This window comes from Ranitomeya imitator, unplaced genomic scaffold (genome assembly GCF_032444005.1).
Source record: "Ranitomeya imitator isolate aRanImi1 unplaced genomic scaffold, aRanImi1.pri SCAFFOLD_170, whole genome shotgun sequence".
Taxonomy (NCBI): Eukaryota; Metazoa; Chordata; class Amphibia; order Anura; family Dendrobatidae; genus Ranitomeya; species Ranitomeya imitator.
Window position 1 is genome coordinate 252048 of NW_027194006.1, and position 24265 is coordinate 276312.

The following is a 24265-nucleotide window of genomic DNA, read 5'->3' on the forward strand; positions in this document are numbered from 1 at the left end:
CATTTCCTGCTTGAATTGACACTAGTGACGTAGCACTCAGCTTTCTCTATATGTAGAATAGAGCCGGCTGCAAAGTGCTACGCCACTAGAGTCAATTCAAGCAGGACATGACTTCTGAAGACCGGCAAAATATAATTCATTATTCCACACATGCAGCTCTCACGGAGTTCACTCTTAAAGGGTTTTAAATCCGCTTCTTATCACCACAAGAGCTGCTTTTTAAGCCCTCAAGAGTGAAATATGCCTGGCAGAGGTCCTTTCAATAAATTATTTATTTTAAAAAAAAGTGAAATAAAAAAGGATAACCCCCTCATATATACAATCCCATGTAACCTCATACATACAGTCCCATGTATTCCTATATATATATATATATATATATATATATATATATACATATATATATTATATATATATATACAGTCCCATGTATTCCTATATATATATATATATATATATATATATACATACATATATATATATTATATATATATATACAGTCCCATGTAAACTCATACATACAGTATATGAGCACATAATTATCAGCACTATATACTGTGGTGATATGCACTGTACAGCGCCACAGTGTATGGTGCTGATAATTATGTGGCTCATATACTGCAATATAAAGGGGTACAATGAGAAATACTATGGCCATGAGGCCAGAGTACAAGTGCCAGCTCATATACTCAGCATATGAGCTGGTACTTGTAGTACTCCAGCCTCATGACCATAGTATTTCTCATTGTACATTTCTCATTGTTATATGCATGTCCAGATTTGTGCCCCCATACTGTCCAGATCTGTGCCCCAATAGGGGGCACAAATCTGGATAGTATGGGGGCACAAATCTGGACAGAATGGGGGCACAGATCTGGACATATGGGGGCACAAATCTGGACAGAATGGGGGCACAGATCTGGACAGTATGGGGGCACAGATCTGGACAGTATGGGGGCAAAAATCTGGACATTATGTTATGGGGGCACAGATCTGGACAGTATGGGCCGTACTGTCCAGATCGGTGCCCCCATAATGTCCAGATTTGTGCCCCCATATGTCCAGATCTGTGCCCCAATAGGGGGCACAAATCTGGATAGTATGGGGGCACAAATCTGGATAGTATGGGGGCACAAATCTGGACAGTATGGGGGCACAAATCTGGACAGAATGGGGGCACAGATCTGGACAGTATGGGGGCACAAATCTGGACATTATGTTATGGGGGCACAGATCTGGACAGTATGGGCCGTACTGTCCAGATCGGTGCCCCCATAATGTCCAGATTTGTGCCCTTATATGTCCAGATTTGTGCCCCCATATGTCCTCTGTGCGTATGTATATATGTGTATATATCTATATATATATATCAGTTTTGCTGTTGCCTCTGCCCTGGCCGCTGCTCCCTCCCCCTCCCCGTGGTTTAGGACTGAAGGACTGAATTAGTACCGTCACCGTCCACTGCACTCCAGCCACACACGCCACCCGAACTGAGACCGGCGCTACGACACTGACTACTAAGGCTAAGCAGCAGCGGCGGCGGCAGCCTGTCACACGCACGCTCGGAGTGACAGAGCCAGACTGTGACGTCAGCCGCTGCTGGCGCTTCCCTGATGCGGAAGTGCCAGCGGCGGTCAGACCGCTGAAGGAAGGAAGGGACTCAGGAAAGCAAGTGAACCGGAGGGGACACGATAGTTTGGGGAACGTTCCCCGCGGCACACCCGACCATGTGTCGCGGCACAAAACACTGCCCTAGGCTTCTCTGATATTCCCTTTGGTTTAGGCAATCTATGGGCTCTGTCTATGCAAAGTTCCGGATTTGAGATAACGGGTAAAGTTTTCTTGAAGACTGTTTTAACAAAATCCGGAAGGTCTGACTGTTTCACTTCCTCCGGTATACCCCTTAGTTTTAGATTTTTCCTGCGACTCCTATCTTCAATATCCGCTATTTTAGATCTCCTCACTTATTTCCTTTTTTTAGTACCATGTTTTGGGTAGTTAGAGACTCCGTTTTCTGTTCTAATTCGAGTATTCTAGAGTCCTGCAGTTCAAGCTTTTTTGCAAAACCGCCACATTTATTTCTTCAAGTATTGAGTTGTTTATCAAATCCGGCGTTTAGTTTGTCATCTATTAATGATATGATGGTTTGAAAAAATTCTTCTTGAATATTTGGTTTTACTGCGCCTATGTCCAAGTCCGGACGATCCCTTTTAGTGTTAACTATAGGTACTAATGGCTCCTCAGAACAAAACAAAAGTATCCATCGCCTGTACCCCAGATGGGATAACAGGAATGGAAGGGGTACTTTAAAATTTCACTTCTGTTTGTTTTTGTGCTGTTGAAGCGTATTGCGGACGCACTTTTTTGCGTAGCTACTTGATTGTAACCCTGTTGCTTTATTTGATTTATAATCGTCCCCTTTTTGTGGGGATCTAGACTTGTCTGGGCTCAGGAGATTAGGTATGTCCACGAATGATCTGGAAGTGTGTTTTTTTTTTTTATTCCGGTTCTTAGCTCCATTTAATAAGTATTACGATTATAATGTGACCACAATCCCTTTACAGGTAACATTTTGTGGGATCTCCCTGGATTTATTTTGTACAGTGATAATAGTATCTTCACATATGTTAGGTTTCTGTACTTAGGTTACCAGTATGCAAGGCTAAGTGCACCTCCCACCCCTGCTGCTGCTGCCCAGCTCTGCTACAGTATGTGATGATCACTCTCCCTTGTTTTGTGCCTACATGCGCACTAATTGATGTTATTTTGGTGGTACACAGTTCCAAAGTTCCCTCTGTTATAGTCTTAGCCTCTCAGGTTTTATACCCCTTCTTTATATGAAGGCAGTTGTTTATTCCACAGCTTTACCGCTCACTATTGCAGTACTTTCCGCATCACAGTGCACAATTCTTTAACAGCGCTGCTCCTTGCCAGCAGACTTATTTATATTCCACAGCTTTGCTACCTGCACCTTATTGCAGCATTTTCCGGTAACCAGTGCACAGAGTTAAACCACACCGCAACCCGCTCTATATTGCAGAACCTTCCGGTAAACAGTACACAGATTTACACCACAGCACAGCTCCCGCTAATAAAGTTATCAGTGTTCCATAGCTGCGTGCTCCCAGCTTTAAATATGCTCGTCGGCACTAGGGGTGATCTCTGTAGCAGGCTTACCTTCTGCCTATTAAGGCGGTGCTGCTGTGTCCCCTGTGATACTTTGCAGGGGTTCTGCTACAGTGTGCCGTCCTCTCAGGCTGCGGTGATGGCTGCTCCTGGACCAGCTGTAGATCTCCGGATCCCAGCCCGAGAAGGCGGCACTGCGGTGCTCCCGTCCTGGTTCCCTCAGCCTCCGCTCTGGTCTGGCAGCTGTGTATGGGCACTCTGCTGCTGTTTCTAATGCTTCTAACCCTCCGTTAATGTAGCAGCTGTGCGAAGAGGTCAGCTCTGGGTCCTGCTTCTCCCGTTCCTCCGCTACTGGTTTGCTGTATCCTCTAGTGATTGGCGGCAGGTTGCTGCTTCACATCTGGCGCAGAGGTGTCGTCTCCAGCGATGGCCACAGCGGCAAAAGGTCTCCCTCCCACCGCTGAAGCGGTCTGGAGCGGCCTCCTAAACTGTGATGATGGGGCTCTGGAGCGTTCCCCACGGTCCTGCGCCGCAATAATCTATCAGCTGTTGCTTGCGTCGGCGTGCATGGGGGATCCCCCGACACCAGTCCAGGCAAAGGATGAGTCAGCGTGAGGGGAAAAACTGGTCGGCGGTGATGGAATGACTCACCGCTGGCTGCTGTAAGTGACACGGCTTCTCCTCCTGTCCTGCGCTCTTGAGTCCCGGCGCTGCATAAGCCGGTGAACTGCAATCCACCTGGCAGCCAGAGATGTCAGGGGATATCCCCAGCAGCGGGCTCTTTCTTCAGCTGCTTGTCGCAGCTCAGCTCCGGTGTGAGAGCCTGTAGATGTTGTAGACCTTCAAGGGGGGAGACAAAGACTTCTCACAATGGCAGTGTCACCATGAGGTGCCTCCAGCACAAAAAGTTCAGATCCTCCTATCTCGATTTCTACTTTGCCTAGAGACCTGGTTTTGGTCTCATTTTAAGCTTTAGATGTTAGGCTTTTGATTGAAGGCAAAATTTTGTCAAAAAAAGTCTGTCACTTTTGACGCATTGTTGTCAGGGTTTCTGTGAGAGCTTAACACTCCTGCTTCCTCACATTGCAGCAGCCAGGCCACGCCCCGTAAACTGAGCATATAACAAAATTTAGAGTCTTCACACGGGATTCAGTTGTTGGCGGTTTGACCTGCGGACTTCTTTCCACTCTTGTCTGTCTACTACGGCGAGGTGGTAATGAGTGAGGGGCTTCCATTTCAGGTATACGTGCTTGAGTCAGGGCCAGCTCTCCCTTTTCCAATGTCTTGCACATATGTTTTGTTGTTCACTGAAAAGGATAGGGCAAAAGGGAATCCCCATCTATATTTGATTTGGGCTACTTGTAGTGCTGCTGTTACCGGCTTGAAATTCTTTTTTTTTCAGGGTGGCAGGTGCCAAATCTGCAAAAATTTAAACTGAATCTGGAAGATCAGGCAGTGTATGTAAATTCCTTGTTGCTGAAAGAATCAGGTCACGTGCTTCTTCGTGTAAGAGTTTCAGGATAACATCCCTGCTCTGTGAATTCTGGTAACATGTAATAGAGCAGGTTCTGTTTCTGGGAGCAAAGTAGACAATAATGTAGTAGCTGTAGCTTTAAGAGCTGTAATCTCCTCAGGGAGGCCACGGATCGTAGGTTTCCCCTACGTGATCTATTTTCTGTCCACGTCTGTGGAGAAAATCTAATCTACCCGAAGATTTCATCCATTATAAGTTCATGCTAAAGACATACAATTCTGCCCTTCACCTCTCCAAACAAACCTACTTCAACACCCTCATCACCTCCCTGTCCAATAACCCTAAACGTCTCTTTGACACGTTCCAGTCCCTACTCAACCCAAGAGAGCAGGCCCCAACCACGGATCTCCGTGCTGACGATCTGGCCAATTACTTCAAAGAAAAAATTGACCACATTCGACAGGAAATCATCTCCCAATCTCTTCATACCATGCACTGTCCTCCCTCCCCCACTGCATCTAGTTCACTCTCTGACTTTGAAGCAGTTACAGAAGAAGAAGTAAGCAGGCTCCTTGCATCTTCGCGCCCGACCACTTGCACCAGTGACCCCATTCCGTCACATCTCCTCCAGTCCCTTTCCCCGGCTATCACCTCTCACCTAACAAAAATATTCAACCTTTCCCTCACTTCCGGTATTTTTCCCTCCTCATTTAAGCATGCCATCATACATCCATTACTTAAAAAACCATCCCTCGATCAAAACTGTGCCGCTAATTATAGACCTGTCTCTAATCTTCCCTTCATCTCTAAACTCCTCGAACGCCTGGTCCACTCCCGTCTTACCCGCTATCTCTCAGATAACTCTCTTCTCGACCCTCTTCAATCTGGCTTCCGCTCTTTACACTCTACTGAAACTGCCCTCATTAAAGTCTCTAATGACCTACTAACAGCTAAATCTAATGGTCACTACTCCATGCTAATTCTCTTGGATCTCTCTGCAGCATTTGACACTGTGGATCATCAGCTCCTCCTCACTATGCTCCGCTCCATCGGCCTCAAGGACACCGTTCTCTCCTGGTTCTCCTCCTATCTCTCTGACCGATCCTTCACTGTATGTTTTGCTGGTTCCTCCTCCTCTCACCTTCCCCTTACTGTTGGGGTTCCTCAAGGATCAGTCCTAGGCCCCCTACTCTTCTCGTTGTATACTGCCCCTATTGGACAAACAATCAGTAGATTTGGTTTCCAGTACCATCTCTATGCTGACGACACCCAATTATACACTTCTGCTCCCGATATCACACCGACCTTTTTAGAAAACACCAGTGATTGTCTTACCGCTGTCTCTAACATCATGTCCTCCCTCTATCTGAAACTAAACCTGTCAAAAACTGAACTCCTCGTGTTCTCTCCCTCTACTAACCTACCTTTGCCTGACATTGCCATCTCCGTGTGCGGTTCCACCATTACTCCAAAGCAACATGCCCGCTGCCTTGGGGTCATCCTTGATTCTGACCTTTCATTCACCCCCTACATCCGATCACTGGCTTGCTCTTCTTATCTGCATCTCAAAAACATTTCTAGAATTCGCCCTTTTCTTAATTTTGACTCTGCAAAAACTCTGACTGTTTCACTTATTCATTCTCGTCTGGACTATTGTAACTCTCTACTAATCGGTCTCCCTCTTGCAAAACTCTCCCCGCTCCAATCTGTCCTGAATGCTGCAGCCAGGATCATATTCCTCACCAACCGTTACACCGATGCCTCTACCCTGTGCCAGTCATTACACTGGCTACCCATCCACTCCAGAATCCAGTACAAAACTACTACCCTCATCCACAAAGCACTCCATGGCTCAGCACCACCCTACATCTCCTCCCTGGTATCAGTCTACCACCCTACCCGTGCCCTCCGCTCCGCTAATGACCTCAGGTTAGCATCCTCAATAATCAGAACCTCCCACTCCCGTCTCCAAGACTTTACACGTGCTGCGCCGATTCTTTGGAATGCACTACCTAGGTTAATACGATTAATCCCCAATCCCCACAGTTTTAAGCGTGCCCTAAAAACTCATTTGTTCAGACTGGCCTACCGCCTCAATGCATTAACCTAACGATCCCTGTGTGGCCTATTTATAATAAAAAAAAAAAAAAAAAAAAAAAAGGTTCCTCGCATCATGTTCTCATACACTTTATGCAGTATTAGCCCTCTGTGTCTGTACTGCTACATACTTAGGCAGGTAACTGGTTCATGCAGCTTTACATGAACACCTGAGCCTTACACTATAGCTGGTCCGAATAACTAAAGCAATTGTTACCATCCACCTCTCGTGTCTCCCCTTTTCCCCATAGTTTGTAAGCTTGCGAGCAGCAGGGCCCTCATTCCTCCTGGTATCTGTTTTGAACTGTATTTCTGTTATGCTGTAATGTTTATTGTCTGTACAAGTCCCCTCTATAATTTGTAAAGCGCTGCGGAATATGTTGGCGCTATATAAATAAAATTATTATTATTATTATTTTCTATATCACATTTGAGCTCAAGTTCAGTTATGTGATCCATGTTGTTTTTTATATCCCCCTGGTCATCTAACAAAGTGTCAGCCACAGCCTCCATCCTTTCCTCTAATGCATAGGTTCTCTGTGCAATACCTTGCAGTTTTGCGTTGATGGTCAGCATGGCTGTACCTAATTCTGCTTTTAGTGTCCTTTAAAGCTTTAATCAGCTCTGCTGTGTGGATAGCAGTGTCCCAGTGTAGGGTTGCATCATCTCCCTCAGTTATCTCCGTTACCTGAGGCTGTGTGCGGTGGCCATCTTGGATTTTCTGCATCCCTAGAAGTGCTCTGCTATAGGGCGTGACACTGGCCTTTTGGATGGAGCTTTTTCGTTGTCGGCATTACTCTCCTGTGGTCCGGGGTGAGTATTGGCTGCCATGACATGCGGATCTCCGCTGCCCAGGTGCTGGTAAGGGCTATTCTTAGCCTGCAGGGGAACGGAGCTCAGCGGCATGCGGCTACCGCTATCGGCATGCGCCCCGTAAATGGGTGTGTTTTTTTTTTTTTTGTCTAATTGTATGGCGATGAGACCTAATCCTTGCTCTCAGCCTCTGTCCTGTTTCTCCAACATAGAAGCCCCCCACAGGACGTACATTGCATAGAATTAAATATACCTCATTGGAAGAGGAACATGTGAATGTCCTGGGGATCTTATAGTCCTGCTGTGTTGGGGATTTGGATCTTGTCGTTGGTCTCTATATAAATTCATGTTCTACATCTCCTCCCATGGCAAGCATATGTCCCTCTTGGTGAATCTGAGGGCATTGAACTTCGGATCATGATGTTTCTTAATTTAGGAGGTTGCTTGTAACATAGTAGGGTCTTTGAATAATATTTTTAACCGGTCATCCTTGTGTTAGGATATGGTGAAGTTCCTTAGCCATTTTTCTCAGTATTTCAAGCTGTGAGATGTAGGTCACTACCAGAGGTACACAATTTTTTTTTCCCTATATTGAAGTACTTCTAGGGATTTTTGTGGCCTTAATGATCTGATCATCAATGGAGGTGGGATGGTAACCTTGATTTTAAAAATGAAATTTTAAGCTGGGTTAGGTGTTCATCCCTGTCCTCAGGACTGGAACAGATAGTTATATCTGAGAGCCTGGCTGTAAACAATGGATTTTGTAAAGTGTTTAGGATGGAAGCTGTCCCATCTGAGGTATGTGGGACTGTCAATTGGTTTCTGATACACTGATGTCTGGAACGAACCATTTTGGACTTATATGGTGGTGTCTAGAAAGTTGATTTTTTTTGTTTTTGAGTGGTTCAATGTCAAGTTTATGGTAGGATGAAATTTGTTGAATTTGTCATGGAAATTTAGACGTTCTTGTTCGGAATCGGTCAAGATAATTAAGATGTCATCGATGAAAAGGAAATTGGCAAAGGGTTTGATGGAGCAGGATGTTAAAGTCATTTTCCAGTTTAGCCATGAAGAGGTTGGCGTACTGGGGTGCTATTTTACTTGCCATAGCAGTGACAGTGCATTGTAGATATAGCTCACCGAAAGAGAAAGTGTGAGAATGAATCTGGTAAGTGTTATTACAGACTTGGAAGGGATCCCATTGGCCTCAAACATTCGGCCGGTGGTTTTTCCATCTTCGTGTGGGATGCTAGAATATAAGGATTCGACAACCATGGTGGCTAAGATGGTGTTGTCGGGGAGGGGACCTATAGTGGATGGCTTTTTTAGCAGGTCTGTAGTGTCCTGTATATAGCTGGATGTCTTCATTACCACCGGCTTAGGATGTTTTCTACCCACCCTGAAAATTTTTAGTGAGTGTTCCCACCCCTGAGATGATTGGCCTCCCAGTTCCCTTCCTTGGATTCTTGGGTATTAAGTCCAGAAGGTTTATGGAGTTTGTACAAAGCATTTGATGACATTTTTCAACTTCCTCAGATATTTTGGAGTTGGGTTATCATCCAGTTCGGAGTTGCACTGTATCCATCACCATGTGTACCTCTATGATGTCAGTTGTATTAAGGAGGACTATGTGACTACGTTATTCTGCAGGCTTAATAGTGATCTCCCTGTTCTTCAGGCTATGAATCGCCTTTCTCTCCTGCAAGCTGATATTAGATGTTTCCTTTGCTTTTTTTTTAGCCAATATCGTGGACTGCACCGAATGTCTAAATGAGTCAATATTGTGAGGATGTTACCTTTAGTAGTCATTCAAACCTATTTGGGTCAACTTCTGTGCATGTTATCAGGCAAAAGTCACCAGGGTATGTGAACTTTCGAACAGGGTCATTTGGATGTTTTGGGTTGTCGTTATGATTTAAAAAGAGAAAACACAGTAGTTCAACAGTAAATGTCTTCAGCCTGTTATGGACTGGCGGAACGCACCAAGTATAGATGATATGAAACCTGGTGCGTTCGCAGTCCGAGGTCCACCGTGCAGGTAAAACCCCTGCTGCTAGCAAGGCGGACTATATGGCGGTGCTATAAGTATACGCACATGGGTTAACTTCACCCTGCGTAAAGGAAGCGATCCTGTTGCGTCACAGGACCGCGGTACCGCACATAGAGCACGAGCAAGAAGTCAGCGAACACAACCCCTACTCAGGATTGAAGTCCGATTAGACCACTTGCTGGCACAACACCGCAACTGGGTGTGTAAGGAAACTATAAATAGAATATAAGGCACGAGAGTGCGTGCGGTGCCGCACTGACGGACGCCACTAACCACCCAGGCTTGGGTAAGGAAAGCGCAGAGGAAGCGCACGGCGCCGTACTGGCGGACACAGCAACTAGACGCTGTGATGTGTGTTACGTGCAGATGGCTAGTCGGGCGCTAGATAGCTACCATCATCCGCAAGCAGTCAACAACACTAGGGAGGGATACTTAGGAGCTTTCATCCATCGACATACATCCATCTACACACACACATTATCAGGACAATACTAGCGCATGGTCGTGCGGTCATGCGCAGTTTATATTGTTGCAGCACAGGAAGCTGCTACAGAAGTTTTGCCCTTTCAGGACCTGCCAGGAGGACCAATGGGATGTGCTGCAGTACCTGAGCATGTGACCCTCGATCTCCAACGGGAGATCTTGCCCTGGGCATGCTCAGTGTGTGCAAATAAGGACTTAGTCCCAGAGAAGCTCGCTCGCCGCAGATCAGTGCAGGGTACAACAGGAGAGCCAGAAAAGGCAGCAGTAACCCCCTGCACAGAATCAGTCCTAGCAAGACACTGGGAGCGACGCCTCCGCTGAGCAGAGCCCACTGCGGCCGAAGCAGAATGGGAGACCGCAGCAGACACGGATCGAGATTCCCCCTGTGCAGCAGAGGAAACTCTACTCCTAACACACCCAACCACTAACCATGAGTGGAGAAAAAGTTTTGGTGTTATCATTCACATGTGAAAAAAGGCCAAGAAAGCAAAAGTTGTTGGGATATGATGTACAATAACAAATTGTATTGCGGTACCATGTTAGCCTTGATGACAAGTATTCTAGGAGTGATACCTTTTATTGGCTAATCAGAAAATGTTTGCAGCTTTCAGAGTACAGCGGCTCCTTCAGGCAATAGATTAAGAAACACAACATTTAAGGAATACTGCAGTAGGACATTTGTTCAGGGGGTGGTAGGTGTGATGCATCCTAAAGATAAGCCAAGGAAACCAAATTGGGCATTTTCTTACAAATGGAGAGGCGGTGGGAATGATGCTCCTAGTTATCTGGAGTCCATCTGGTGGAGGTGTGAATTGTATCCATGTAGTGACTCAAATCCGGGTGTTAAATTGAGTCCTAGTGTCAAAGAATTGAACATCTTCATTAGTTTGAATTCCCAAATTTTTCTTTGTCATCCTTAAAATGACAATTTTATTCCTATGCCTGAGGAGGTGGTGATGGCGAACTCAGTCGAGGGGTTCAAGAGAGGCCTGGATGTCTTCCTGGAGCAGAACAATATTGTATCATACAATTATTAGGTTCTGTAGAAGGACGTAGATCTGGGGATTTATTATGATGGAATATAGGCTGAACTGGATGGACAAATGTCTTTTTTCGGCCTTACTAACTATGTTACTATGTTACTATGTTACCTTTTAGTATTAAGACTTAAATCTGTCATACTGTGTCCAGGTCCAGAGAAATGTTTTCCCACAGGTGTGGTCCAGAGAAATGTTTTCCCACAGGTGTGTCCACTACATTCCTGATTGTGTCTGTGTAGATTCATCCTAGTTTCTAGTCTTGGCATGGTTTCCCCAATATAGATACTTCTAGGGTACTTCGTACATTGTATCATGTACACCACGTTGGAGGAAGTACAAGAAAAGGAATCTGTGACCTTATAGTCCTGATTTGTATTTGGTACACGGACTATATCTGTTGGTAATATGTTGGTACACGTTTTGCATTTTGTTACATCGGGATGTGCCAGTCACTGGTGATGAGGACACTTCTGACAAGGAATCTCCTTAAATTAGGGGGCTGTTTATAGGCGAGAAGTGGTAGTTCAATTATGTCTTTCAATTTGTGGTCTCTGTGGAATATGGGTTGGAGATCAGCACAAGGATATGTAAAGTTTTGAGCACAACCATAGATGGACTTGTATGCTGGCAGGAATTTTTCATAAGCTAGTTCCGATTCGCCAAGTCTATCTGAAGCGCTTCTATCTTCCCTTGTTGTGGCATCGTCAAGACGTAAGCAGTAAAGCCAGAACAAAAATGATTAGACTCATTCCTTTTCTATCCCGTAGGATTTGACTGAGGTCTTCTGATCATATAAAACATAATACTTAATGCATGCGTCAGTATCTTGTTGATCAAGTCACTGTTTGCTTCTGGTTTTCCAAGTGACCAGGGGACTATTCCCTTATCAGTCTGCAAATCTCTATTCTCTGTTATGTAGTCTTCAAGTGGAGAATTAGCTATCTCGTATAACGAGGGTACAGCAGCAAGGAGAGTCAAGACACTCAGCGACAAGGGTCCACCTTTTGTTGCTTTTACAACCTTCGCCGGGTCAGTCAGGTTAAGAACGTTTGCGTCCATTACTATTCCTTTGGGCGGGAGGGCAATTGGCCGTGTGCATTGGGACGATAATTCTAGAAAGTGACTCATAGCTGATTCTTGATTGTCCATTCCTTTTCTAGTCCGTACATAGCCCAAATATTGGAAGAAGATTCTTTGGAGCTTTTTGTCATCCCTACGTTCAAAAAAAAGGATCAAAAGCTTCCAGAGCTCAAAGGAATTGGCTCAATTTTAATTTTATTTTTTTCCATGTCCAAATTATGGACAGCATTCAATTATCAAAATAATCCTGTAAAAGCTTTTCCTGGATTATCAGCACGTACTGTTTATTAGTCTTGGCTTCTGTGAGACAATGTTCCTAGCTGGCATCCTTCTTGGAACCTTACAATTCGGTGTCCTGAACTCATCCTTCCCAATAAACTCTTCTATCATGTAGATTCTAAAGATGGAGGGGAAAACACAGGCGCTGTAGGCAGTTGCTGGCAAAGAGACAATTGCTTACTGTAGAATGCTGCTGATGAACACAACAGGTTCTGTGTGGACCTGTTAGATAAGTAGTATAGATACTTAGAAGGGAATAAATAGATATATATTGTATGTATGTTCACCTGCGCGGTCTACAGTATATATGCAAATAAAAATAAATGTGTATGGTAAAGTGGATATAAGTTCAAAAAGCACTTACTCAATAGATCATCATTGATGAGGTAGATTTTATAATGAACCCTGATAGGTGCCAGTAGAATCTTTTTAGAGGATGAGCGAGAAAGCAAATGCTTTTATATCAAACAAATACATAAAAATAGTAAAGTAGTGGGATATAGAATTTCGACTCACTTAGGTACTGAATGGCAATATGCGGCTGGGGACCGTGATGCTTTTGTGTCCACAATTACTGGTGTCGTGATGACTAAAGATGCTTTTTCCAAGGTTAAACGGTTCCTCTTGCTTGGAAGGATATGCACCTTTTTGTAAGTGTGATTCTAAATGTGTGTGATCCAGTTCTCACAATATTGAGTATACTTACTACTGATAATGTCAGCTGGGTTTCGTTGGTGATGAGTATGTAAGTTGCCGTCAGGTGGTGTTTGAAGTAGGTTACTTTAAATAGAGACAGTTACCCGTGCATAAAAAATTAGTGGCAGTCTTCCTCCAGTGAGACAGTTAATAGTGCGGATATATCGCGGCTTATGCATGCATATGTAATTGGGCTGTATTCACTGTCTTGCTAGTGTAGAGAGGAGCGGTTCCGAGGAATCTGTATTGCCGCTGTACCACCGCCGTAGCAGGTCGGTGGGTTAGAACGATGGATGCGGCAAGAGCCACAAGTCCGCGAAACCTCACGTGCCCCGGCCGGGAACAACGCAGAGGTGGGCGGAGCTACAGGTGACACCACCAAGCTACGGGGCGAGAGAGCAGATGTGCTGGGGCAGCAAACCAACCAACGTGTTTCAAGGGCTCTAGCCCTCTTCGTCAGGGTTATTGCTGCTCCTGAGTTTGTCTGCTTTAATATAGTGGTGTGCCCTCCCCTCCTGTGTAATTATTGGCGGCACTTGTTCAATTAAAGGATCGCTCCTACATAAATTAATTGGTTTGCACCTTTAAAGGAAAGTTGCTGGTGCGTATTTGTGTGCTTGGGTGTGGATCTTAATGAAATTACCTACTAATTAAAGCTGAGATACATAATAATCTAGAACTTGAAATTGCTTAAAGCTCAATACTTTTACTTTTAAATAGTAAAAACCTTGCAAAAATATTAAAATGGGGTTCTTTCTTTCAACCAGGCCAGCTAAATGCAGTCAGGAGACAAAAAGAGGATATCCCATATTGGTACAAATAAAATAATAAAATGCACAAACATTAAAAGGTACATAAAATGTTTTAAAATGTTAGAGCCCTCTGACACTTGTAAGACGTCTTGTCTCTATGTGTCGTTAACAATTTTTGGTGTTATCATGGGATGCTCGCCTGTTGACTAGATTATACTTTGCTAAATTGAAAGCTATTATAGTTTGCGAGGGATGGAATTTAGTTTTGATGTCTTGTCTAAAAAAGGCATAAAGTTCAATTTCCTGGTTCAACCCCTTGGGTGCCAGGCTGTCCAGGGAGAAAATCCATTTTGATTCTATTCTTGACATGATTTTGATGTAATTGCCACCCCTTTGAGTTTTGGGTACGATTTGAATACCATAGGAGATTCCCTCACATGATTTGGTGTTTCTCCTGGAAGTGTCCAGATAAAGGATGTCCTGTCAAACCCTTCCGGATATTATCCAGATGGTCTTTTATGCAGACTTTTAGGGGTCTTTTCGTTTGACCGACATAAATTTTCTCACATGGACAACGGAGGATGTTAATGACCCCTACAGAGTCACATGTGAAGTTAGACTTGATGGAATATTAATGCACATTATTTGTAAAAGATATGTAAATTTTCCTGCCACATTTTGTATGTTTGCAGAAAAAACATTTGCCGCATGAGCTCAAACCTATTGTTCTGGTGGTTTACACTTTATTCGTGTTTATGGAATTAGATAGTACTGGTTTAGTAGTGGGAACAACTAAAAGGCCCAAATTGAGCTTTGGTGTACACGAACCTCGGATTTTTTTGGTAATAAATCCCCGATGTGTTTATCATTTTGTAATAGGCCAGTGTTTCCGGATTATGTTATTAAACCTTCTATATCCGGAATGGAACTGGGTGATTATAGGTAATTTGCCTATCTGTTCCTTGAGTGTGGGTGGACTAGGGTTTGTACATGTTTTATATATCATCGTTTCTCTTGACATATGCATTTCTGCATTTCTAGATTGGTGTAGGGCCAGTGGGTTATACCCCTTTTTCACAAATTCTGCTGTCACACGATCGCTTTCAATAGGTAATTTTTTTGTGTTTGAACAATTACGTCTGATTTGCATATATTGGCCTCTTAAAATTTTTGACAGCTAGTCATATGAATGAAACTACTGGAGTCCACGTCCTTGCGAAAACACTTTGTGATCAATTTGTTGTTTTCCACACACTGTTAAATCTAGAAAGTTTATACTGGTTCTGCTTGTGGTTGGTGTGAACTCCAAGCCGTAATTATTGTTCAGATTTGAAATGAATGATTGTAGGGCTGGGGATGAACCATTCCAGATGAATATGATGTTGTCAATGAAGCGACACCATAATGAGTCCCTCCCTCAATTTACTAAAATATATATATTTCCCATTTTCCTACATATATTAACATACCCGTTACCCGGGTATGCTAATTGCGGTCCCATGCGTTTGGAGGTAGAACTGCTTTTCATACCTAAAATAATTGTTTTAAGGATGAACGCGATTCTGTCAGTGACGAATTCTATTTGGAGTTCTTTGTATTGCCCTAGTGCCTGAAGGTAAAATTTAGCTGCTTGGCAGCCCTTGTCATGATCAATTATGGTGTACAAAAATTGTATGTCAAGAGTGCCTAAGGTGAAACATTCTTGCCATTCCAATTGATCTAAAATTTGTAATGTGTGGCTGGTATCTTTTTAGGTATGCCGGTATTAGTGACATGCATTGCTGTAGATGTGACTCTACGTAACGAGACAAATCTGCTGTTAGGCAGTTGATACCGGATATGATTGGCCAGCCAGGAGGATGTGTTGTGTTTTTATGAATCTTTGGAATATGGTAAAAGATTGCTATACTAGCTGTTAGGGCTAGCGGAACGCACCAAATAATAAGACTGATAGTGTACGGTGCGTTCGTAGCCCGGGGTCCACCGTGCAGAGATGGAACCTGCTGCTGAGTAATGACAGACTATATGGCGGTACTCATAAGTATACTCGCGTGGGTTAAACTTCACCCAACGTGAAGGAAGCGATCCTGTTGCGTCACAGGATCGCGGTACCGCACATAGAAGGCGAGCAAGCAGTCAGCGAACTTAACCCCAATTAGGATTGAAGTCCGATTAGACCACTTGCTGGCACAACACCGCAACAGGGTGTGTTAGGCAACTCTTATAATTAGAGCACCGAAGTGCGAACTGTGCCGTGCTGGCAGGCACCACTAAGCACCCAGACGTGGGTCAGGAAGCGCACTACTGGCGCGTGGCGCCGCACTGGCGGTCACAGCAATAGACGCTGATACGTGTGTAACACGTTGAGTGATTTGTCGGGCGCTAGATAGCAGCCATACTCCATACGCGAACAGTCATACAATAGGGTAGGGGTATTTAATGAACGACTTGCACTCACAACAAACACACGTATTCAATTGTACACTAGCGCATGGCCGTGCGGTCATGCGCAGTTTATATAATTGCAGGACAGGAAGTGGCCACAGAAACTTTGCCCTTCCAGAGCCTGCCAAGAGGACCAATGGAATGCGCTGCAGAGCCAGAGCACATGACCCTCGATCTCCAACGGGAGATCTTGCTCTGGGCATGCTCAGTGTGCGCAAACAAGGACTTAGTCCCAGGGAAGTCCGCTCGCCGCTGACCAGCACTGACTTTAATGGCAGGAGCTGAAGAAGCAGCAGCAACTCTCTGTACAGAGTGAGAGCGAGCAAGACACTGGGAGCGACGTCCCTGCTGAGCAGACTCCACTGCGGCTGGAGGAGAATGGGAGACCGCAGCGGAGACGGATCGAGATTTCCCCTGTGCAGCAGAGGAAACTCGACTCCTAACATTACCCCCCCTCCTAGGGCCCCCCTACGCTCGAAGGCAGCAATGAGCTGTGGGGCCCGAATGTTTTCAGCAGGCTCCCAAGACCTGTCCTCTGGACCATAACCCTTCCAATCCACCAAATAAAACTTTTTGCCGCGTACCACCTTGCACCCCAAAATAGCGTTCACCTCGTAATCGTCCGTAGACGAACCCGATGTCCCGGCAGATGACTCGGAAAACCGGGACATGTATACGGGTTTCAAGAGGGACACATGAAAGGTGTCTGTGATACCCAAGCGTGGAGGAAGAGCCATGCGGTAGACCACAGGATTAACCTGTTCGAGAACCTTGAAGGGACCCAAGTAGCGAGGAGCAAACTTAGTGGACTCAACTCGCAGCCTGATGTTACGGGCGGAGAGCCACACCAAGTCGCCAGGGGCAAAAGTCGGAGCGGGGCGCCGATGAACATCGGTGGAGGACCTCATTCTCTCCACAGCCCAGTCTGCCACCCTGGGATCAGCGGAAGACACAGGCATGGGCACAGGAACACGCTGATGCTGGCCGTAATTTAAGAGGAATGGAGTCTGACCGGTGGAGTCGGCTACGGCATTGTTAAGTGCAAACTCTGACCACGGTAGCAAGGATGCCCAGTCATCCTGTCTGGCAGAAACAAAATGTCGCAGATATGTGACCAAGGTCTGGTTGGCCCTTTCTACCAACCCATTCGTCTCGGGATGATATGCCGAAGAGAGATTTAACTCAATACTGAGTAGACGACATGGCTCCTTCCAGAATCGAGACGCAAACTGGGGACCCCGGTCACTAACAATTTTGTCTGGCATACCGTGTAAGCGAAAGATATGCTTGATAAACAAGACAGCCAACGCCCGTGCAGATGGTAGCCGTGGAAGAGGCACCAAATGCACCATTTTGGAAAAATGATCGGTGATCACCCAGATAATGGTGCAATTACGAGACTTAGGTAATCCATCCACAAAGTCCATCCCGACCATCTCCCAGGGCCTGTCAGCCACGGGCAGAGGATATAGCAAAACAGCTGGCCGTTGCCGAGGAGTCTTGTTCCTGGCGCAAGAGACACACGCCCGAACGTACTCCGCGACATCACAAGCCATATGCGGCCACCAGTATGTCCTCGCCAGTAACTCTGATGTCCTTTTAGTACCAAAATGTCCACCCACACTGGACAAGTGCGCCCAAGAGAGAAACTCCGGTCGCAAACTAGATGGAACAAAAGTCTTGCCCGGGGGCACAGACTCCAGCGAAACCGGGGCCACGGTTCTCAAACTCTCGGTGGGGACAATAAGCCGAGGCTCCTCCTCCTCCGCAGATGACACAACGGAGCGAGAGAGAGCGTCGGCCCGAATGTTCTTCTCCCCAGAAAGGAAATGGAGGGTGAAATGAAACCGGGAGAAGAACAAGCACCATCTGGCCTGGCGAGAATTCAACCGCTGAGCTGTCTGCAGATACACCAAATTTTTGTGATCTGTGAAGACTTGGAAGGGAAAACGTGCTCCCTCCAAGAGATGTCTCCACTCCGAGAAAGCCAACTTCATGGCTAGCAACTCCCTGTCCCCGATGGAATAATTCCTCTCTGCTGGTGCGAAGGTCTTGGAGAAAAAGAAGCAAGGATGCTTCCGACCTTGAGCATCCTTTTGGAAGAGGACTGCTCCAGCACCAACAGAAGAGGCATCCACCTCCATGATAAATGGCTTATCAACATCGAGGCGATGAAGAATGGGAGCGCTAGCGAAGTGTGACTTTATAGAGATAAAAGCCTTGGAGACCTCCTCAGACCACAATTTGGGATTCGCCCCCTTCTTGGTGAGGGCAACCAAGGGAGCGACCAAAGTTGAGAAATGCGGGATGAACTGGCGATAATAATTGATGAACCCCATAAAGCGCTGCACCGCTTTAAGAGAATGGGGTTCCTGCCAGTCCATCACAGCCTGTAGTTTGGCAGGATCCATAGCCAATCCCTGGGCTGAGATGATGTAGCCTAGGAAAGGTAAGGACTCCTGCTCAAACATACACTTCTCCAACTTGGCATAGAGGGAGTTTGCCCGTAGGAGGTCGAAGACTTTGCAAACATCTCTCCGGTGGGAGTCAATATCTGGAGAGTAGATGAGAATATCATCCAGATAGACTATGACCGAGGTGGAAAGCATATCCCGGAAGATATCGTTCACAAAGTCTTGGAAAACGGCTGGGGCATTACAGAGCCCAAAGGGCATCACCAGATATTCATAGTGCCCATCCCTGGTGTTAAAAGCCGTCTTCCATTCGTCCCCCTCACGGATGCGAATCAGGTTGTAAGCACCCCGCAGATCTAATTTAGTAAATACCCTTGCTCCCTGAAGCCTATCAAACAGTTCAGATATCAAAGGCAAAGGGTATTTATTCTTAACGGTGATGGCGTTAAGACCCCTGTAGTCTATGCATGGACGCAATTCCCCATTCTTCTTCTGCACGAAGAAGAACCCTGCCCCAGCAGGTGACACTGACTTCCTGATGAACCCTCTTGCCAGATTTTCCTGGATGTACTGTGACATTGCCTCCGTCTCCGGGAGAGATAGCGGATAGACTCGACCCCGGGGAGGCTCAGCACCAGGCAAGAGGTCAATAGGACAGTCATAGGGGCGATGGGGCGGAAGGGTCTCCGCCGCCTTTTTGGAGAATACGTCTGCATACGACCAATACTGCTTGGGGAGAGAGGAAAGATCTGCGGGTACCTCAGTTGTAGCTATCTGAATGCACTCCCTCTGACACCTACCCCCACAAGATTCACCCCATCCCAGGATTCTGCCTGAGGACCACTCGATATGAGGAGAGTGGTACCGTAGCCAAGGTATTCCCAACAGGACTTCATCAATTCCCTCTGGAATGACGAGCAGAGAAATAATCTCCTGATGAGATGGCGACATGGACAGAGTAAAAGGGATGGTCTGGTGAGTTATCTGTGAGGGCAGAGTCGACCCATTCACCACTCGTACCGTTACAGGTTGAGTTAGCATAACCAGAGGTATTGCGTGGCGTTGGGCAAAGGCAGAAGACATAAAATTGCCCTCCGCCCCAGAATCCACGCAGAGCTCTACCGAGTGGGAGAATGAGCCTAAAGTAATTGTCCCCTTAAAGGACAATTTGGAGGCAAACGTCGCCGTGTCTAGTGTACCTCCACCTACGACCACTAGACGCTGACGTTTCCTCGACCGCTGAGGACATCTGGTGGCTAAATGTCCAGACTGCTGGCAAACATGACAGACCCTGAGTGCACAAGCGGTCCGGGACTTAGGTCCCGCTTGTGACGCTTCCCGGGCCTCATGTGACTCAGGAACCAGGACCGGAGATTCCAGAGGTTTGGCGAAAGTAGGAGCCAGCCGAAACCTCTGCCTACACTGGGCTCGCTCTAACCTCCGCTCGTTAAAAAGGAGGTCAATTCGAGTGGAGACTGTTATTAACTCCTCCAGTGTGGCAGGAATCTCCCTAGTGGCCAGAGCGTCCTTTACATGGTCAGCCAAGCCCCTCCAAAATATGGGGATAAGAGCTTTATCCGACCATTCCAGCTCAGATGCTAAAGTGCGGAATTGGACGGCAAAATGACTGACCAAGGACTCACCCTGAGTTAATGCCAGCAGTTGGAGCGCAGTGTCATGGGTGACTTGAGGTCCTAAAAAGACCTGTTTTAAAGTGCTCAAAAACAGAGGAGCACTCTGCACCACATGATCGCCACGCTCCCACAGCGGCGTAGCCCATTCTAACGCCCTGTCCGACAATAGAGACACAATAAATCCCACCTTAGCCCGCTCTGTGGGGAAACGTGCAGCCAGAAGCTCGAGGTGAATAGAGCACTGACTCACGAATCCCCTACAAAATTTGCTATTACCAAAAAATTTTTCTGGCAGCGGGAGGCGAGAAAATGTCGGAACAGGGGTGGCAATGGACAAAGTTGCTGCAGCCACGCTGGCAGCCTGTACAGCAACTGCGGTAACATCCACAGCTGGGGTTGCGCTCTCGAGAGCCGCCAACCTACCCTCCAGCTGCTGTATATACCGCAGGGATTGCTGTTTGTCTGTCATCACTAGCCAGACCCTGGCGCTAGTGTAATGTTAGGGCTAGCGGAACGCACCAAATAATAAGACTGATAGTGTACGGTGCGTTCGTAGCCCGGGGTCCACCGTGCAGAGATGGAACCTGCTGCTGAGTAATGACAGACTATATGGCGGTACTCATAAGTATACTCGCGTGGGTTAAACTTCACCCAACGTGAAGGAAGCGATCCTGTTGCGTCACAGGATCGCGGTACCGCACATAGAAGGCGAGCAAGCAGTCAGCGAACTTAACCCCAATTAGGATTGAAGTCCGATTAGACCACTTGCTGGCACAACACCGCAACAGGGTGTGTTAGGCAACTCTTATAATTAGAGCACCGAAGTGCGAACTGTGCCGTGCTGGCAGGCACCACTAAGCACCCAGACGTGGGTCAGGAAGCGCACTACTGGCGCGTGGCGCCGCACTGGCGGTCACAGCAATAGACGCTGATACGTGTGTAACACGTTGAGTGATTTGTCGGGCGCTAGATAGCAGCCATACTCCATACGCGAACAGTCATACAATAGGGTAGGGGTATTTAATGAACGACTTGCACTCACAACAAACACACGTATTCAATTGTACACTAGCGCATGGCCGTGCGGTCATGCGCAGTTTATATAATTGCAGGACAGGAAGTGGCCACAGAAACTTTGCCCTTCCAGAGCCTGCCAAGAGGACCAATGGAATGCGCTGCAGAGCCAGAGCACATGACCCTCGATCTCCAACGGGAGATCTTGCTCTGGGCATGCTCAGTGTGCGCAAACAAGGACTTAGTCCCAGGGAAGTCCGCTCGCCGCTGACCAGCACTGACTTTAATGGCAGGAGCTGAAGAAGCAGCAGCAACTCTCTGTACAGAGTGAGAGCGAGCAAGACACTGGGAGCGACGTCCCTGCTGAGCAGACTCCACTGCGGCTGGAGGAGAATGGGAGACCGCAGCGGAGACGGATCGAGATTTCCCCTGTGCAGCAGAGGAAACTCGACTCCTAACATTACCCCCCCTCCTAGGGCCCCCCTACGCTCGAAGGCAGCAATGAGCTGTGGGGCCCGAATGTTTTCAGCAGGCTCCCAAGACCTGTCCTCTGGACCATAACCCTTCCAATCCACCAAATAAAACTTTTTGCCGCGTACCACCTTGCACCCCAAAATAGCGTTCACCTCGTAATCGTCCGTAGACGAACCCGATGTCCCGGCAGATGACTCGGAAAACCGGGACATGTATACGGGTTTCAAGAGGGACACATGAAAGGTGTCTGTGATACCCAAGCGTGGAGGAAGAGCCATGCGGTAGACCACAGGATTAACCTGTTCGAGAACCTTGAAGGGACCCAAGTAGCGAGGAGCAAACTTAGTGGACTCAACTCGCAGCCTGATGTTACGGGCGGAGAGCCACACCAAGTCGCCAGGGGCAAAAGTCGGAGCGGGGCGCCGATGAACATCGGTGGAGGACCTCATTCTCTCCACAGCCCAGTCTGCCACCCTGGGATCAGCGGAAGACACAGGCATGGGCACAGGAACACGCTGATGCTGGCCGTAATTTAAGAGGAATGGAGTCTGACCGGTGGAGTCGGCTACGGCATTGTTAAGTGCAAACTCTGACCACGGTAGCAAGGATGCCCAGTCATCCTGTCTGGCAGAAACAAAATGTCGCAGATATGTGACCAAGGTCTGGTTGGCCCTTTCTACCAACCCATTCGTCTCGGGATGATATGCCGAAGAGAGATTTAACTCAATACTGAGTAGACAACATGGCTCCTTCCAGAATCGAGACGCAAACTGGGGACCCCGGTCACTAACAATTTTGTCTGGCATACCGTGTAAGCGAAAGATATGCTTGATAAACAAGACAGCCAACGCCCGTGCAGATGGTAGCCGTGGAAGAGGCACCAAATGCACCATTTTGGAAAAATGATCGGTGATCACCCAGATAATGGTGCAATTACGAGACTTAGGTAATCCATCCACAAAGTCCATCCCGACCATCTCCCAGGGCCTGTCAGCCACGGGCAGAGGATATAGCAAAACAGCTGGCCGTTGCCGAGGAGTCTTGTTCCTGGCGCAAGAGACACACGCCCGAACGTACTCCGCGACATCACAAGCCATATGCGGCCACCAGTATGTCCTCGCCAGTAACTCTGATGTCCTTTTAGTACCAAAATGTCCACCCACACTGGACAAGTGCGCCCAAGAGAGAAACTCCGGTCGCAAACTAGATGGAACAAAAGTCTTGCCCGGGGGCACAGACTCCAGCGAAACCGGGGCCACGGTTCTCAAACTCTCGGTGGGGACAATAAGCCGAGGCTCCTCCTCCTCCGCAGATGACACAACGGAGCGAGAGAGAGCGTCGGCCCGAATGTTCTTCTCCCCAGAAAGGAAATGGAGGGTGAAATGAAACCGGGAGAAGAACAAGCACCATCTGGCCTGGCGAGAATTCAACCGCTGAGCTGTCTGCAGATACACCAAATTTTTGTGATCTGTGAAGACTTGGAAGGGAAAACGTGCTCCCTCCAAGAGATGTCTCCACTCCGAGAAAGCCAACTTCATGGCTAGCAACTCCCTGTCCCCGATGGAATAATTCCTCTCTGCTGGTGCGAAGGTCTTGGAGAAAAAGAAGCAAGGATGCTTCCGACCTTGAGCATCCTTTTGGAAGAGGACTGCTCCAGCACCAACAGAAGAGGCATCCACCTCCATGATAAATGGCTTATCAACATCGAGGCGATGAAGAATGGGAGCGCTAGCGAAGTGTGACTTTATAGAGATAAAAGCCTTGGAGACCTCCTCAGACCACAATTTGGGATTCGCCCCCTTCTTGGTGAGGGCAACCAAGGGAGCGACCAAAGTTGAGAAATGCGGGATGAACTGGCGATAATAATTGATGAACCCCATAAAGCGCTGCACCGCTTTAAGAGAATGGGGTTCCTGCCAGTCCATCACAGCCTGTAGTTTGGCAGGATCCATAGCCAATCCCTGGGCTGAGATGATGTAGCCTAGGAAAGGTAAGGACTCCTGCTCAAACATACACTTCTCCAACTTGGCATAGAGGGAGTTTGCCCGTAGGAGGTCGAAGACTTTGCAAACATCTCTCCGGTGGGAGTCAATATCTGGAGAGTAGATGAGAATATCATCCAGATAGACTATGACCGAGGTGGAAAGCATATCCCGGAAGATATCGTTCACAAAGTCTTGGAAAACGGCTGGGGCATTACAGAGCCCAAAGGGCATCACCAGATATTCATAGTGCCCATCCCTGGTGTTAAAAGCCGTCTTCCATTCGTCCCCCTCACGGATGCGAATCAGGTTGTAAGCACCCCGCAGATCTAATTTAGTAAATACCCTTGCTCCCTGAAGCCTATCAAACAGTTCAGATATCAAAGGCAAAGGGTATTTATTCTTAACGGTG